Source organism: Myxine glutinosa, chromosome 12, assembly GCF_964187855.1.
Source record: "Myxine glutinosa chromosome 12, kmMyxGlut1.1, whole genome shotgun sequence".
Classification (NCBI taxonomy): domain Eukaryota; kingdom Metazoa; phylum Chordata; class Myxini; order Myxiniformes; family Myxinidae; genus Myxine; species Myxine glutinosa.
The window spans coordinates 74,167,765-74,183,083 of record NC_136272.1 but is presented as its reverse complement, the minus strand read 5'-3'; the positions used below and the strand labels follow the sequence as shown (position 1 = coordinate 74,183,083).

Genomic DNA, 15,319 nt, shown 5'->3' with positions numbered 1-15,319 from the left:
TGATGCCCAGTGCAGCACAACATTTGCATTTGCCAAATTTTTTTTAAAATAACATTGCCTCTTCTTTTTTTATTTAACTCAGTTAATTAGTTTTATATGTGCCAATGTCAAGGTTTTTTTGTTTTGTTTTATCAACACAGAAATAAATCAAAAGTAATCGTAGTTGATGTAAGTAAAATACCTACACAAAATTTTACTGACCTCAACAGAGTCATCTGTAGCAGCAGCCAGTGCCGCTCTCACAATCGAAGTGTCAGCATCATTGTCACACTGCTCCACGGTGATCTGACATTTCCGGAATGTTGAAGAGAGGAGATGGATGAGCTCACTCTTGTTATGAGTGTTGTCCATGAACTTTGCCTTTGGTGTCAAATGTATCATATCCGATCGAATCAGTAGATCACAGCAGGAGTTCTTGGTACGCCGGATGTGGTCGTGATCTTTTGGCGAGCTGTTATAGCCATCGAAGACAACAGTGATCTTCTGAGACCGACGGCCGAGACACTGCACGTAGCTCAGGTAACTGTCGGCAATCTCCTGCCAAGTCTGACCTTGTTCCCACTTCACCATGTAGAGAAGCCATCCGCCATCAACCACCAGACTGGAGCAGGCTTGGTCAGTGAGGTCAAGCGGATCGGTCAACTCCTTCAGGCTAGTCTTGGAAAAGCCTGCCTTGTTCGCCTTGTTCATTTTCTGATTTTGTTGCTGAACAAGGACAAGGGGAAGGGAGTCAGCTCATACTTTAAGCTTGTCTCGACTGTCATATGCCGTTGGGCGAAAATTATCAGTCGGTTGAACAACTTGAGTGAGTTTAGGTGAATCTTCTTCTCATTGACCTTGGGAATCTTTCTGAGCGATGACGGGGCCTGTACCTTGAACTTCACCTGCATGGTCGATGTCACTGACTTTCCGTCCAGCTTTATCTGCATCTCCCTCCCTACTTCAGACGCTCTCTCAGCATTGACTGTGTCATCTGCAGTGCTCGTGAATCCTGTTGAGAAGGATACAAGCAAATGCTTGTCTCGATCGTGGTCGAAGGGATTGTTCTCCTCCAACCACTTCAGGGCAAGTCCAATCGCTTCAGCGTCTCGCTTCAGCCGAGTTTTGGCAAGGTCTTTGTGGAGTGGACCATGTTTCTTGGCACCTTCCTCCATGCGCTGGTTGACATCGGAGAAGTGGTTGAGGGTTTGTACCCAGCACTTGTGGCCAGAATCACTATTCCTCATCCTTCCTCTGCTCAAACCACCTTCTGACTTGGCCCCCTTCATCAGTTTCTGCTCGATACAGATGTCACACCAGGTGCCAGACCAATCATGGCAAGAGTAACGGACAACGTGATTCCCGTGAGCAGTGAAACTTTCGAAGGTCTCCTTGTATCTAGGCGAAGTTTCGAGTTGCTTCATCAGCTGACAATACAGCCGTGCGCCCTTGGCGTATTGATGATGCCCCGCAGCTGAAAAGGTGTCCAGCATCCTGGTAACAATGCAGGACAGGTGCCCGTCGTGGTCTGCAAGTCGTTCAGTTTTAATGAAGATCTTGATGACATCGACCATGTAGTAATACTGCACCCAGAGTGCAGGGGTTCTTCCTCCCTCGGCGAGTCTTTTGAAAGTTTCTTCAAACCTCTGTTCAAACACTGCAACTATTGGCGCTGTGTGTCTGGCGCCCATGTAGATGCACTGAACCCAGAGAAAATGCGTCGTCTCTTCATCTGTGCTGACTCTTTCTCCTTCCCTGCTGCCCCTGCAATAAATCAAATGTGAATTATTTTAGAAGTTTGTTCACATGAAATATCACCAGTATTTAAACAATAATGTTCAGGTCAGTAAATAATTATTCCCTGCCTAGTAAAACAGGTCGCACTTACGAGTTGACTTCATGGTGATCTTGACAGACATGTTGTACAAATCATGTTTACATTCGAAGTGGTATCTCAGTCTTCCGACATTCCATGCCTCCTTCATGCGCTCCAAAATTGTAGCATTTCCAACCGCTTCTGCATACGCCAACAGAGTAGGGTAGCCTTTAGGAGTCGCCTGTGCGAGCTTCTGAGCTGGCGTCTCCGGGCCTTCACAGATGAAGCAATTTAGCGGAGGTGCAGGAATAATGTCTACGTCCATACTGCTAGCCTGTACTGCCCTACAAAGGAAAAAGCTAGGGTTAAAAAATTAGGGTAACAAAAGAAAAATACCTGTAACGGTTATTACAATTTATGTTGCAATAAGGGAAAACAATAAAGGTCAGTGACCTTTCATAGTTTCAATTTTATAAATACCAGAATGTTTTACTTATAATACATTAAGGCTGCATATCTTGGGCAGTTTGCTGGAAACTTTCAGAAAAATGAAACGAAGGGGTATCTACCGAGAAGACGAATTGTAGACCAGAAAAGTTAATTTTTACCCAAACAATGACAAAAAAATTATTATTTTTTGCTCAGAATTGTGTAAACTTTTTAACATATTGATTTGTTTTAGGTATCACCATGTCAGATATGTTCTTAGCTTTAAAATGAGCCTACTTTGAATAATTTTGATGCTTCCTGTCGGATACTGTGACCCAGAATGTAAATATAAGAAAAATTTGATCTTAAAAAAGGTAATTGACCCCTGTTGACCCCTGTCACGGGTTCCCCTAGGGGTCCTGAATTTAAACTTTTTGAAATGTGTTAGTGGACACCCTTACAAACACATTGGTGAAGAAATTTCTTGGTAAGGAATTTGTTCCCAGATTTCCAAGATTTCTGATAATATTCCCTGACTATATAGATGTTATAACGAAACAACGTTAACCGGGACGACGTCAAGCGAGGACTCCCTGGAATCCATTTACTTGCTTGGAAAAGTAATAATCCATTTACTTAGAAAGTTTTTTCGTTCATTTAATCATAAACCCACCTGTTTTAAAAGCCTGTGTTGTAAGGATTGAGGAAGAAGAGGCAGAAGCACTAGCTTTTGTGTAGCAGTTCCAACGTACCATTTATTATTTTATGAGAGGAACCATTTGCAAGGATACACGAAGAGCACTCAAAAGAAAATATAGTAATACTTCTCAAAGCAATATACAAAAATATATATAAAAGTAAACAGGAGCACACGAACAACAACTACAACCATGAAAACAACAATTGTGTTCTAAAATATCCTTTGTCATTTTACATCCTCATTGAGATGCACTGATAGACATGCAATATATCTGTGAAATTTCACAGATTTATCCCATACCATCTCATATTCAGTTGTCATACCCTTCCTCCCGTCCATGGTACACTTAATCGTATGGTGAGGCAGTTGCCATGAAAGAACTTGCCTTCGCTCACCTCTTTGAAGGCAAATCCAACTGAAGGTAATCTCAGTTCCTTTCATAAAGCTCAGAACAAGTGTGTATCTACCCTCAGGAGAGCCAGGAAACACTATCTCTCTACTCTCAAGACTGAACTCTCAAACCTGTCTCCGTCCTCCAAATCCTGGTGGCATCTGGTCAAATCTGTTTCTGGTGTTTGTTCCCCCTCCACCCCCTCCCTTACCTCAAACGGCTACACAGCTGACACCGCAAGTGAAAAAGCTGAATGATTCCACTCTGTGTTTGCCTCAAAGTCTTGTGTCCCAAACCCATCTCTCTCTGTACCCACCTTACCCAGTCTTACCCAGCTGCTCCTGGACTCCATGTCCTTCTCTCCTGACAAGGTGGATACGTTTCTGTCAAACCTCGACTCTGATTCTGCAACTGGACCAGACAGCATTAGCCCACGGGTCCTAAAATCCTGCTCCGCCGCTCTATCTCACCCGCTCTCTGTTCTCTTCACCCTCTCTTTTGCTCAAGGTCATCTGCCATCTGCTTGGAAATCAGGCAACATTACCGCTTTACACAAAAAGGTGCAAAACCAGATACTTGCAACTACAGACCAATCAGCCTGCTCCCAATTATCAGCAAAGACATGGATTCCATCATTGCTTCTGACATTAAATCCTTCCTCTTCTCCAATGGCTTGATGTTGGATCATCAATTTGGAGTCAGACCAGGTCACTCTACGCTGGACATCCTGCTTCTGCTGTCTCAACAATGGATGGAGGTCCTCATTGCCAAACATGAAATCAGAGCCGTGTCCCTTGACATATCACGTGCCTTCGATACGGTCTGGCACTCCGCTCTGCTTTCTAAACTCTCCTCTTATGATATCCATGGCATTCTCCACTCATGGCTCGCGTACTTCCTCTGCTGTTGTAGTCAATGTGTGGCTCTCAATGTAATTCTCTCATCTCCTCTTCATGTCCAGCCCTGAGATCCTCAAGGCAGTGTTCTAGGCCCTGTGCTTTTTCTAATCTTCAATGATCTCTCCGACTCTCTGAAAAATCCTCTCTATCTTTTTGCTAATGACTCCACCCTCTGCCGCTCAATCTCTCATCCCTCAGATCAGCAGGCAGCAGCCTCTTCACTCACTGTGAAATCTCATACTTTCCGAGAAGATCGTCTGGAAACCCCTCCCATTTACTTTCTCAACAATCCTCTCAAAGACGTTCTGTCACTCAAGGTTTTGGGTCTCACTATCTGCCACGATATTTTCTGAGAAAGCTACATTTACAAGCTGGCCTCCAAAGCCAGTCGCTGACTGGGCATCATCCATCGTGCGAAGTCCTTCCTTGGCACTAATGAGCTCCTCACCACATACAAAGCTTTCATCCATAGCTTGATGGAGTATTGCTCTCCCCTCTGGGCTGGTACACCTGCCTGACACTTAGCTCGGCTTCACGCTGTAGAAACCAAGGCTTTTAGAATCATTGGTATCTCCCACGATGAAGCTGAATCTGAGGGTCTTTCTCTCTCTCACCGGAGGCATGTTGGTGCTCTTTTTGCATTTTACTGACTGATCTCCAGCCAGGCTCCCCCTGCTCTGTCTGTTCTCTGTCCTCACAATATTTCTGCAGGATGCACAACATCAGCCAGCCACACTCTTCTGGTGAAACTGCCAAAATCAAGGCACTCTGCTCACCTTCACTGTTTCAATCCTCTTTTTCCCCACCTCTGGAACAAACTCCCACACACTCCCAGGTGAAGAGAATAGAGAGGGGGTGTGAACGAGCGGCAGAGCAGGATTTTAGGACCCATGGGCTGATGCTGTCTGGTCCAGTTGCAGAATCAGAGTCGAGGTTTGACAGAAATTTCTCCACCTTGTCAAGAGAGAAGGACACAGAGTCCAGGAGCAGCTGGGTTCGACTGGGTAAGGTGGGTACAGAGACGGATCGGTTTGGGACACACGATTTTTAGGCAAACACAGAGTTGAGGCATTCGGCTTTATCACATGTGGTGTCAGCTGTGTAGCCGTTTGAGGTAAGGGAGAGATGGAGGGGGAACAAACACCAGAAACGGATTTGACCAGACGCCACCAGGATTTGGAGGAAGGAGACAGGTTTGAGAGTTCATTCTTGAGAGTAGAGAGATTGTGCTTCCTGCCTCTCCTGAGGGTAGACACACACTTGTTCCGAGCTTGTTCCGAGCTTTTCTACCCCATTAATCCACTCCAAACCCACCTCTTCCAATTCCGTTTTCTTGCCTGAAAGTCCATGTAGTGTCCATTTTCTTTATCTCTTGTACCCCACCTCAACCCCCTCTCTTCCACAGATCTCCCGATGTCCCTGTTCTCCACTGTTGTGCTTGCCTTTCTTGTCTCCCTTGTCTCCCGTACCCTTTATTATATGTTATATCTGTTAGTTCTTATACAAACCTCAGCTTTGTATGTAAAACGAAAATACAACGTGCTGTCCTTTGAGTCCATCGGTGAAGCGACATACAGTACGCCAAGTATTATTACTTTTCAAACCTTGTACGTATCCTGACCACCCTTCTAATCTGAATACCTTTTTGTTTCTTCCAGGTCTTTCATCGATGACAATTCTGTTCATTGGTCCTGCTTCAGGGGACTTTCTACTTTGTCTTCAATCATACTCTGCCTCGTCCTCTAACTGATAAACTCCTGTGCACTACCTCAACCCGTGCACTCCTGACCTCAACAGATTTTACCTCTTGTGCGACCTTCCTTATCTCTCCGATGTGCACAAAACACGTCAAGCAAAATTCATTATTGCGGCTTCATATTCAGATACCTTCAGGCCATCGAATCAAAGCAGCCACGGTAAACCAATGGACCTAGGATGTCTACAGCAATAACATCTGAAGGTTGTGGCAAGAAGAATTTCAAAATGATCACTTCTTCTCATGGATACGGAACGTCAATCTATATACAGACTTGGCATTTAATATGGAATATTTTTTTTGTGGGGGTGAACTTACTTTTCAAGATGTCTTAGAACCAAAAGTTCATTGGAATTATGTTGAAATTATTCTAGATTTTGTTAATGTGACCTTTAAAAGAAACAAAAACCACATTTGACATTTCGAAACAAATAAATTGATCCTTGAAAGTGATGTAAACTGATATCGAACTCAATTCATGGACAGTACTGTGTTAAACTTCTGTACGTTTTCCAGAAGTATCTCTTTATTTTGCACATTAGCCAAAAAAATTTTCACAAAAACAAAAGTTAAATTACGACTGGGATTACAGACAGTAAAATTACAGTTCAGTACTTCGTGTAACCCCCACGAGCATTCAGGAGAGCACGTACACGTTGAGGCATGCTGTTCACGAGATTTGCCAAGGTTTGGACAGGAATCGCTTGCCATGCAGTGACAATAGTCTGCTGCAATTCACGCACAGAGGTCGGCTGCTGGTCCAAGTGGTCGATTTGACGCGTTAATTCTGCCCACAAGTTCTCTATCGGATTCATATCCGGGGACATGGCAGGCCACTCCATATGCTCTGCACCACGGTCAGCAAGAAAGTGTTGGATCATGCGAGCACAATGAGGCCGTGCATTGTCATCTTGGAAGACAAAGTTTCCTTGAAAGGCTGCACGAGCAAATGGAGGCAATGTTTCTTCCAGAATGGCCCTGTGCTTGAACTGGTTCAGGTTTCCATTCAGAACAACCAGGTCAGTTTTGCCCCCGCCATGAAAAGCAGCCCAAACGGTCACCCCACCACCTCCAGCTTGGACTCTTGGCACTATACAATCTTTGTTGTAGGCTTCATGCACTTATCTGCACACTCAGACACGGCCATCTTGACGATAGACCAGAAATCTAGACTCGTCACTGAAGATCACGTGATTACAGTGTCCTGGCTGCCATTGATGGTGATCTCTGGCCCACTGCAATCGGCGCTGGCGGTGTTGTCTGGTTAGGCGTGGCTTTCTCAGGGGACGCCTGGCACGATAGCCTGCTTGAACCAGTCGTTGCTTGACTAGCCTTCTGGATAAAGGCACATTTGTCAGTTGCTGCCACTCAGCCCTAAGCCGATTAGCTGACTTGGTACGGCCATTGCGGACTAACCGGTGCAGCTGGCGATCATCCCTCCTTGTGGTTCTGCGGGGACGTCTTGGCCTCGGTATTGGAGTAGGGACACCCCTCTGAGCATTTCGTTTCAGGATCTTTGACACCTGATCTTGAGTGATGCCATACTGCTGAGCAATAGCACGCTGTTTCATGCCGTAATTTCGTAAAGCCACCACTCCATGACAAACAGCATTGTCGAGTTGACGGACCATCTCCAGAGGAAGTGGCAATAACTTTTGGAGACGTGCAGCAGTTGTTTTCCACTAATACAGAACGCAACAACCCTTGTATACCCGACTCTGAAGCCAATCATCAAATGCACCTGTCCGTACATTTTGCCATGCCACCTGTGATATAATCCTGTTGTTGACTTCTTGCTGCGACAGACAATCAGTGACATGGTTCTTTCAACAAATAAATCACCAAAGTGTAAAAGAAACTCACCAGATTGATATACTGAGTTAAGAAATTAAACCCAAGTCTAGAAAAAAAAAAAATTCCATATTAAATGCCAAGTCTGTATATATATATATATATGCCATTGTATCTCTGTGGCTGCCTGTCTGCCTTTGTTCCTTATGCACGGCCACATATTTTTAAGTTACAAATACAAATTTGTGTCGGGGGCAACATAGGCCATGTGGGCGCAGCCTCATGTTGGGGTGTGGAGGCCGGAAGGGGGGCGTCCATTATCTTTGTAAATGTGTGCCATGTAGCGCCACCTGGTGGTGGTGGCAGAGGGTAGTACAATATTCTTCTCTACCTGGGCAACGCTGAGGTTAAAGTACTCTTTGCTTGGGTAAATTTGTCCTCCTTCCCTTCTTCCTCCCCCCTCCCTGAAAATGGAGGGGCCTGTCAGCTGGAAAGCCCCCCCCCCCCCACCCACAGATGTATATGCAGTATACCCTCCCTCTCCTTCCCCTTCCTTTCCCTCCCCTTCCACTTCCTTTCACTCCACCTACCCCTCCCTCCCTTACCCTTCCCCTCCCTCCTTCCCCCTTCTCCTCCTTCCCCCTTCCTCCTCTCCTCCTTCCCCCGTCCTTTACCTCCCCTTCCCTCCCCCCTTCTAGAAGGAAAAGATGTGACGACTAATTGGTCCATTAGCGAAGCGATTGGTAGGCTCTTCAGTGACCAATAAATTCAGAAGAAGCACAAACAGACAAACCAACCTCATAAATATGGACCTTAAATGCTTAGGAATGACAGGTGTTACAAGAAAGCTTATGAAACGGCTCAAATAGTGAAGATTCATTAAGGGAATTAATATGTATAACTTGTGGAGAGATCTTATAACATTGAGCTTACGTCTTCCTTCGACAGAACGTTAAAACAAGGTAGTTCAGGGGCTACAGCATACAAACCCCACGTTCTAGAAATGCAGGAAAATCATGACCATTGAGTGTCCCATACACAAGCACTGGGAGAAGGAACATGGGGTTGGGGGAGCATTATTGTTCCCAGCCATCAATCAGGAGTGAAGACCTGCAGGTGCAACGTTCCCCCAACGACAGTGGAATGTTCCTGCCACACACAAAAACGTTTAGTCAACCACAAACTGGAAATAGACCCAACAGCTGCTCTCCAGAACATGTATACCCTGACATGATCTGTGCCATGCATAAAACGACCTCCAAAGGAAGGGTAGGACAGGCGCAAAAAACCAACAAGCTCCTTCTGGACAGTAAAAGCAGGAACTGAACCTCAACATCACTCCAGCAGCTGAACTAATTCCAGTAAAAAAGACCATGACGACGGCCGCAATAAGCTGTCATGAGCAAAGCAATTAGCTTTTGTTGTTCTCTCCTTTTATATCCCAAGAACAATTGATTATGACCAATCTGTTTTATATGCATGTCTGGCTTCACTCAATAACAATGGTCTTCACATTGTTATTTCTTGCAGCAAAGAGCTCATTCGGATCTGCTTAATAAGGCAATTTGAATGAAGACATATTGTGACGTCCTTGTCCTTCGTATAATAGACATGATTTAATAAATTAAATAAAAACTCCTCCTTGACCATTGGAGTAGACATAAGGAGTATATGTAAAGAGTTGCATGCAACAACTCCATTCCATTACACTGCAGAGTTACTTCAATGAATTGTGTTGTTTAGTAATGTTTATTTTTGATTTCATGAATTGTAAAATGATTGTGAAAGCCATAACTTATGATGTGTTAGTTAAGGAGTGTAAAATGCAGACCTTCCCAGCACCAAATATGGAATAACGTCACCAGCACCAAATGTTGAATAATTTTCTCAGCACCAAATGGGGAATACATTTCTCAGCCTCAAAAGTAAAATAAGGTTCTCAGCACCAAATGGGGAATAACTTTCTCAGCACCAAATGTGGAATAACTTTCCCAGCACCAAATGTAGAACAAGGTTCTCTGCACCAAATGTGGAATAAGGTTCTCAGCACCAAATGGGGAATAACTTTCTCAGCACCAAATGTGGAATAACTTTCTCAGCACCAAATGTGGAATAAGGTTCTCAGCACCAAATGTGGAATAACTTCTTTCACACCAAATGTGGAATAACTTTCTCAGCACCAAATGTGGAATAACTTTCCCAGCACCAAATGTGGAATAAGGTTCTCAGCACCAAATGTGGAATAACTTCTTTCACACCAAATGTGGAATAACTTCTTTCACACCAAATGTGGAATAACTTTCTCAGCACCAAATGTGGAATAACTTTCTCAGCGCCAAATGTGGAATAACTTTCTCAGCGCCAAATGTGGAATAACTTTCTCAGCGCCAAATGTGGAATAACTTTCTCAGCGCCAAATGTGGAATAACTTTCTCAGCGCCAAATGTGGAATAACTTTCTCAGCGCCAAATGTGGAATAACTTGCTCAGCGCCAAATGTGGAATAACTTTCTCAGCGCCAAATGTGGAATAACTTTCTCAGCGCCAAATGTGGAATAACCCTCTCAGCGCCAAATGTGGAATAACTTTCTCAGCACCAAATGTGGAATAAATTTCCCAGCACCAAATGTAGAATAATTTTCTCAGCACCAAATGGGGAATAATTTTCTCAGCACCAAATGGGAAATAACTTTCTCAGCACCAAATGTGGAATAAATTTCCCAGCACCAAATGTAGAATAATTTTCTCAGCACCAAATGGGGAATAATTTTCTCAGCACCAAATGGGGAATACATTTCTCAGCCTCAAAAGTAAAATAAGGTTCTCAGCACCAAATGGGGAATAACTTTCTCAGCACCAAATGGGGAATAACTTTCCCAGCATCAAGTGTGGAATAACTTGCTCAGCACCAAATGTGGAATAACTTTCCCAGCACCAAATGTAGAACAAGGTTCTCTGCACCAAATGTGGAATAAGGTTCTCAGCACCAAATGGGGAATAACTTTTTTCACAACAAATGTGGAATAAGGTTCTCAGCACCAAATGGGGAATACATTTCACAGCTTCAAATGTGGAATAACTTTCCCAGCACCAAATGTGGAATAAGGTTCTCAGCACCAAATGTGGAATAACTTCTTTCACACCAAATGTGGAATAACTTTCTCAGCACCAAATGGGGAATAACTTTGCCACCACCAAATGTGGAATAACTTTCTCAGCGCCAAATGTGGAATAACTTTCTCAGCGCCAAATGTGGAATAACTTTCTCAGCGCCAAATGTGGAATAACTTTCTCAGTGCCAAATGTGGAATAACTTTCTCAGCGCCAAATGTGGAATAACTTTCTCAGCGCCAAATGTGGAATAACTTTCTCAGCGCCAAATGTGGAATAACTTGCTCAGCGCCAAATGTGGAATAACTTTCTCAGCGCCAAATGTGGAATAACTTTCTCAGCGCCAAATGTGGAATAACTTGCTCAGCGCCAAATGTGGAATAACCCTCTCAGCGCCAAATGTGGAATAACTTTCTCAGCGCCAAATGTGGAATAACTTTCTCAGCGCCAAATGTGGAATAACTTGCTCAGCGCCAAATGTGGAATAACCCTCTCAGCGCCAAATGTGGAATAACTTTCTCAGCGCCAAATGTGGAATAACTTGCTCAGCGCCAAATGTGGAATAACCCTCTCAGCGCCAAATGTGGAATAACTTTCTCAGCGCCAAATGTGGAATAACTTTCTCAGCGCCAAATGTGGAATAACTTTCTCAGTGCCAAATGTGGAATAACTTTCTCAGCGCCAAATGTGGAATAACTTTCTCAGTGCCAAATGTGGAATAACCTTCTCAGCGCCAAATGTGGAATAACTTTCTCAGCGCCAAATGTGGAATAACTTTCTCAGCGCCAAATGTGGAATAACTTTCTCAGCGCCAAATGTGGAATAACTTTCTCAGCGCCAAATGTGGAATAACTTTCTCAGCGCCAAATGTGGAATAACCTTCTCAGCGCCAAATGTGGCATAACTTTCTCAGCGCCAAATGTGGAATAACTTTCTCAGCGCCAAATGTGGAATAACTTTGCCAGCACCAAATGTAGAACAAGGTTCTCTGCACCAAATGTGGAATAAGGTTCTCAGCACCAAATGTGGAATAACTTTGCCACCACCAAATGTGGAATAACTTTGCCACCACCAAATGTGGAATAACTTTGCCACCACCAAATGTGGAATAACTTTGCCACCACCAAATGTGGAATAACTTTGCCACCACCAAATGTGGAATAACTTTGCCACCACCAAATGTGGAAGAACTTTGCCACCACCAAATGTGGAATAACTTTCTCCACGCCAAATGTGGAATAACTTTGCCACCACCAAATGTGGAATAACTTTGCCACCACCAAATGTGGAATAACTTTGCCACCACCAAATGTGGAATAACTTTCTCAGCGCCAAATGTGGAATAACTTTCTCAGCACCAAATGTGGAATAACTTTCTCAGCACCAAATGTGGAATAACTTTGCCACCACCAAATGTGGAATAACTTTGCCACCACCAAATGTGGAATAACTTTGCCACCACCAAATGTGGAATAACTTTGCCACCACCAAATGTGGAAGAACTTTGCCACCACCAAATGTGGAATAACTTTGCCACCACCAAATGTGGAATAACTTTGCCACCACCAAATGTGGAATAACTTTGCCACCACCAAATGTGGAATAACTTTCTCCACGCCAAATGTGGAATAACTTTGCCACCACCAAATGTGGAATAACTTTGCCACCACCAAATGTGGAATAACTTTGCCACCACCAAATGTGGAATAACTTTGCCACCACCAAATGTGGAATAACTTTGCCACCACCAAATGTGGAAGAACTTTGCCACCACCAAATGTGGAATAACTTTCTCCACGCCAAATGTGGAATAACTTTGCCACCACCAAATGTGGAATAACTTTGCCACCACCAAATGTGGAATAACTTTGCCACCACCAAATGTGGAATAACTTTCTCAGCGCCAAATGTGGAATAACTTTCTCAGCACCAAATGTGGAATAACTTTCTCAGCACCAAATGTGGAATAACTTTGCCACCACCAAATGTGGAATAACTTTGCCACCACCAAATGTGGAATAACTTTGCCACCACCAAATGTGGAATAACTTTGCCACCACCAAATGTGGAAGAACTTTGCCACCACCAAATGTGGAATAACTTTGCCACCACCAAATGTGGAATAACTTTGCCACCACCAAATGTGGAATAACTTTGCCACCACCAAATGTGGAATAACTTTCTCCACGCCAAATGTGGAATAACTTTGCCACCACCAAATGTGGAATAACTTTGCCACCACCAAATGTGGAATAACTTTGCCACCACCAAATGTGGAAGAACTTTCTCAGCGCCAAATGTGGAATAACTTTCTCAGCACCAAATGTGGAATAACTTTCTCAGCGACAAATGTTGAATAACTTCCACAGCACCAAATGAAATGCAGAGCTTTGCACAGGACGAAGCAAACTCTGCCTTCAGGCTGATTTTTTAAGGCCTCAATTTAAAACAAGTTCCAAGAAGAATCATGATGTATAGGGAAGTTCATATCTCTTGTTACCCCAGGATTGTTTTTTTTTCAGGATTCAAATTTATTCCGTTGATTCATTTTGTAATGACCTTTATTAGAACCTTTATTCACCACTCGAAACCTGCTCTTAAATGGACAACAGTTTGACAAGGGAACGTTATTTGTGAGTAAGGAGTCACAAAACATATGAACTGCACAATGAACCCTGGTATTGATTGTTGTGTACATGTTATTTTATTTATAAAAAGTGGAATTGAAATGGAGTAAACTATTTGTATGCACTTAATCTGTTTATTCCTTTGAATTGGAAATACAAAACGACTTTCTTGTTGAGGCCATGTGTCTTTTTTGTTTATTTTTCTTCAGATGACACTTTCCACTTAGGTTAGCATGTTTATACGATTTATGATTCGACCTTTGACCCCTAATTCGATAGGGTACACCATCATTGACCCGAGATGTTTACTGAGGTCTCTTAAATCATTGGCCCCACACTTGTCTTTTATTGTCTGGCAGGATGGTCAGATGTAGGAGTCAATATTTGACCCCTGAGCTGTGTTCTCTTGGTTTGGCTTGGGCCAAAAACTTTCTCGAGCCGACAAGAAGGTGCAGGGAATATGGGACCCTTGAATGAATAAAAGTGCTCATTCTTATGCGTCCGCAACTGAAGGGATTTTAACCAAATTTGGTACAAGTATGTACTCTGATGCAAAGATGAACTGATTTGATTTTGGGATCAAAGGTTTACCTATGGTCATGTGACCTTTAATTAAAAAAAGAATTGTTACCACAATACTTTGTGAACCACAGAAGGTTCACGTGTAGTTTGAGGGGACATTGTAATATTTCAATTCTGTAAGTCATAAACTTTCATTAATTTGATATACTGAACATACTGATAGGGGTTGCAAAAAAAAAAAAATGACCATCATTACTTTCATTTATGCAAAAAAAGGGGCGCAATGCCTCTTCATTGATTGCCACCTTCTTGCCGGGTTAGGAAAATTTTACCCTTGATTTTTTTTCTCACCCCCAGGTATGCTCCAACAGAAAATGAAGAGTAACTTAGGCACATCAAAATGCATGCAGGACCACCTTCAGCCACTAAACTACTTTCCATTTCCTTTAAATAATGTGCGTGCGCTCTCCAGTGGCCGACCATTGTATATGACAGTATTGGGAGCAGTTTGGTGCTGCGCTTTCTCGAATACCGACTCGAGAGTTACTGAAAGATCACACGACTGGGTTTGAAAGTGAAGCAAATAATTTCAAAAAACTAAAAGTTTGCTACCATTAGTGGAAAGGCTCCTCAATGGTATTATCTGGCTGATAGGAGTGCACACATTTGGTATTTTCATCGACACCTGAGAGGAGATCTACAACACATCGATGGATTAATGCTTAAATAATCACAATTTTTCAAATAGAAGCATAATTTTACTGAATGTTGAGATTTGAAGCCATCATGCTAACTTATTTGCAATAAAAAAAAAAAAAAATTTCAAATTTAGTATTAAATTACCCTTCAGAGTGTGTGGAACCACAATTAAACTCAAAAAGGGGGAAAAAAATGGCAACGTATTACAAAATTGAATATTCAGCATGTACGTAGTATGTACATTTGGATTTGTTTCGTTACCATGGCATCGGTGTGCAACGCTTCCAAACTGCCATTTGTACACCATTTTGAGCAAAAAATTCAATTTTCCCCGATCAACCTGAAGCTGATACCTCCACTTGCGATTGGAGCAGTCCAACACTGACTTTTGGGCTATTTATAGCATGCGCAGAGGTCACAACAACAATTTATGCATATGCTAGAGTACCTATAGAAAGTCTACACCCCATTTCAAATTTTTCACCTTTTGTTGCCTTATAGCCTGGAATTAAATTGTATTAAATCGGACTTTTCCATCTTTATTTACACATCGTAACTCAACTTCGAAGTGAAAAACAAATTCTACAAATTTCAGAGAAT

General features: G+C 42.9%; 1 long non-coding RNA gene across 1 annotated transcript in view; it reads left to right on the top strand.

Moving 5' to 3' along the window:
* LOC144888434 (uncharacterized) overlaps positions 1–6,264 on the top strand; it is a 40,576-nt gene extending 34,312 nt beyond the window's left edge. The window contains exon 3 of the long non-coding RNA XR_013621010.1: positions 5,873–6,264. This is a non-coding gene — a long non-coding RNA (uncharacterized LOC144888434). The remainder of the gene's footprint in view (positions 1–5,872) is intronic.
* The last annotated feature ends 9,055 nt before the right edge of the window (positions 6,265–15,319 follow it).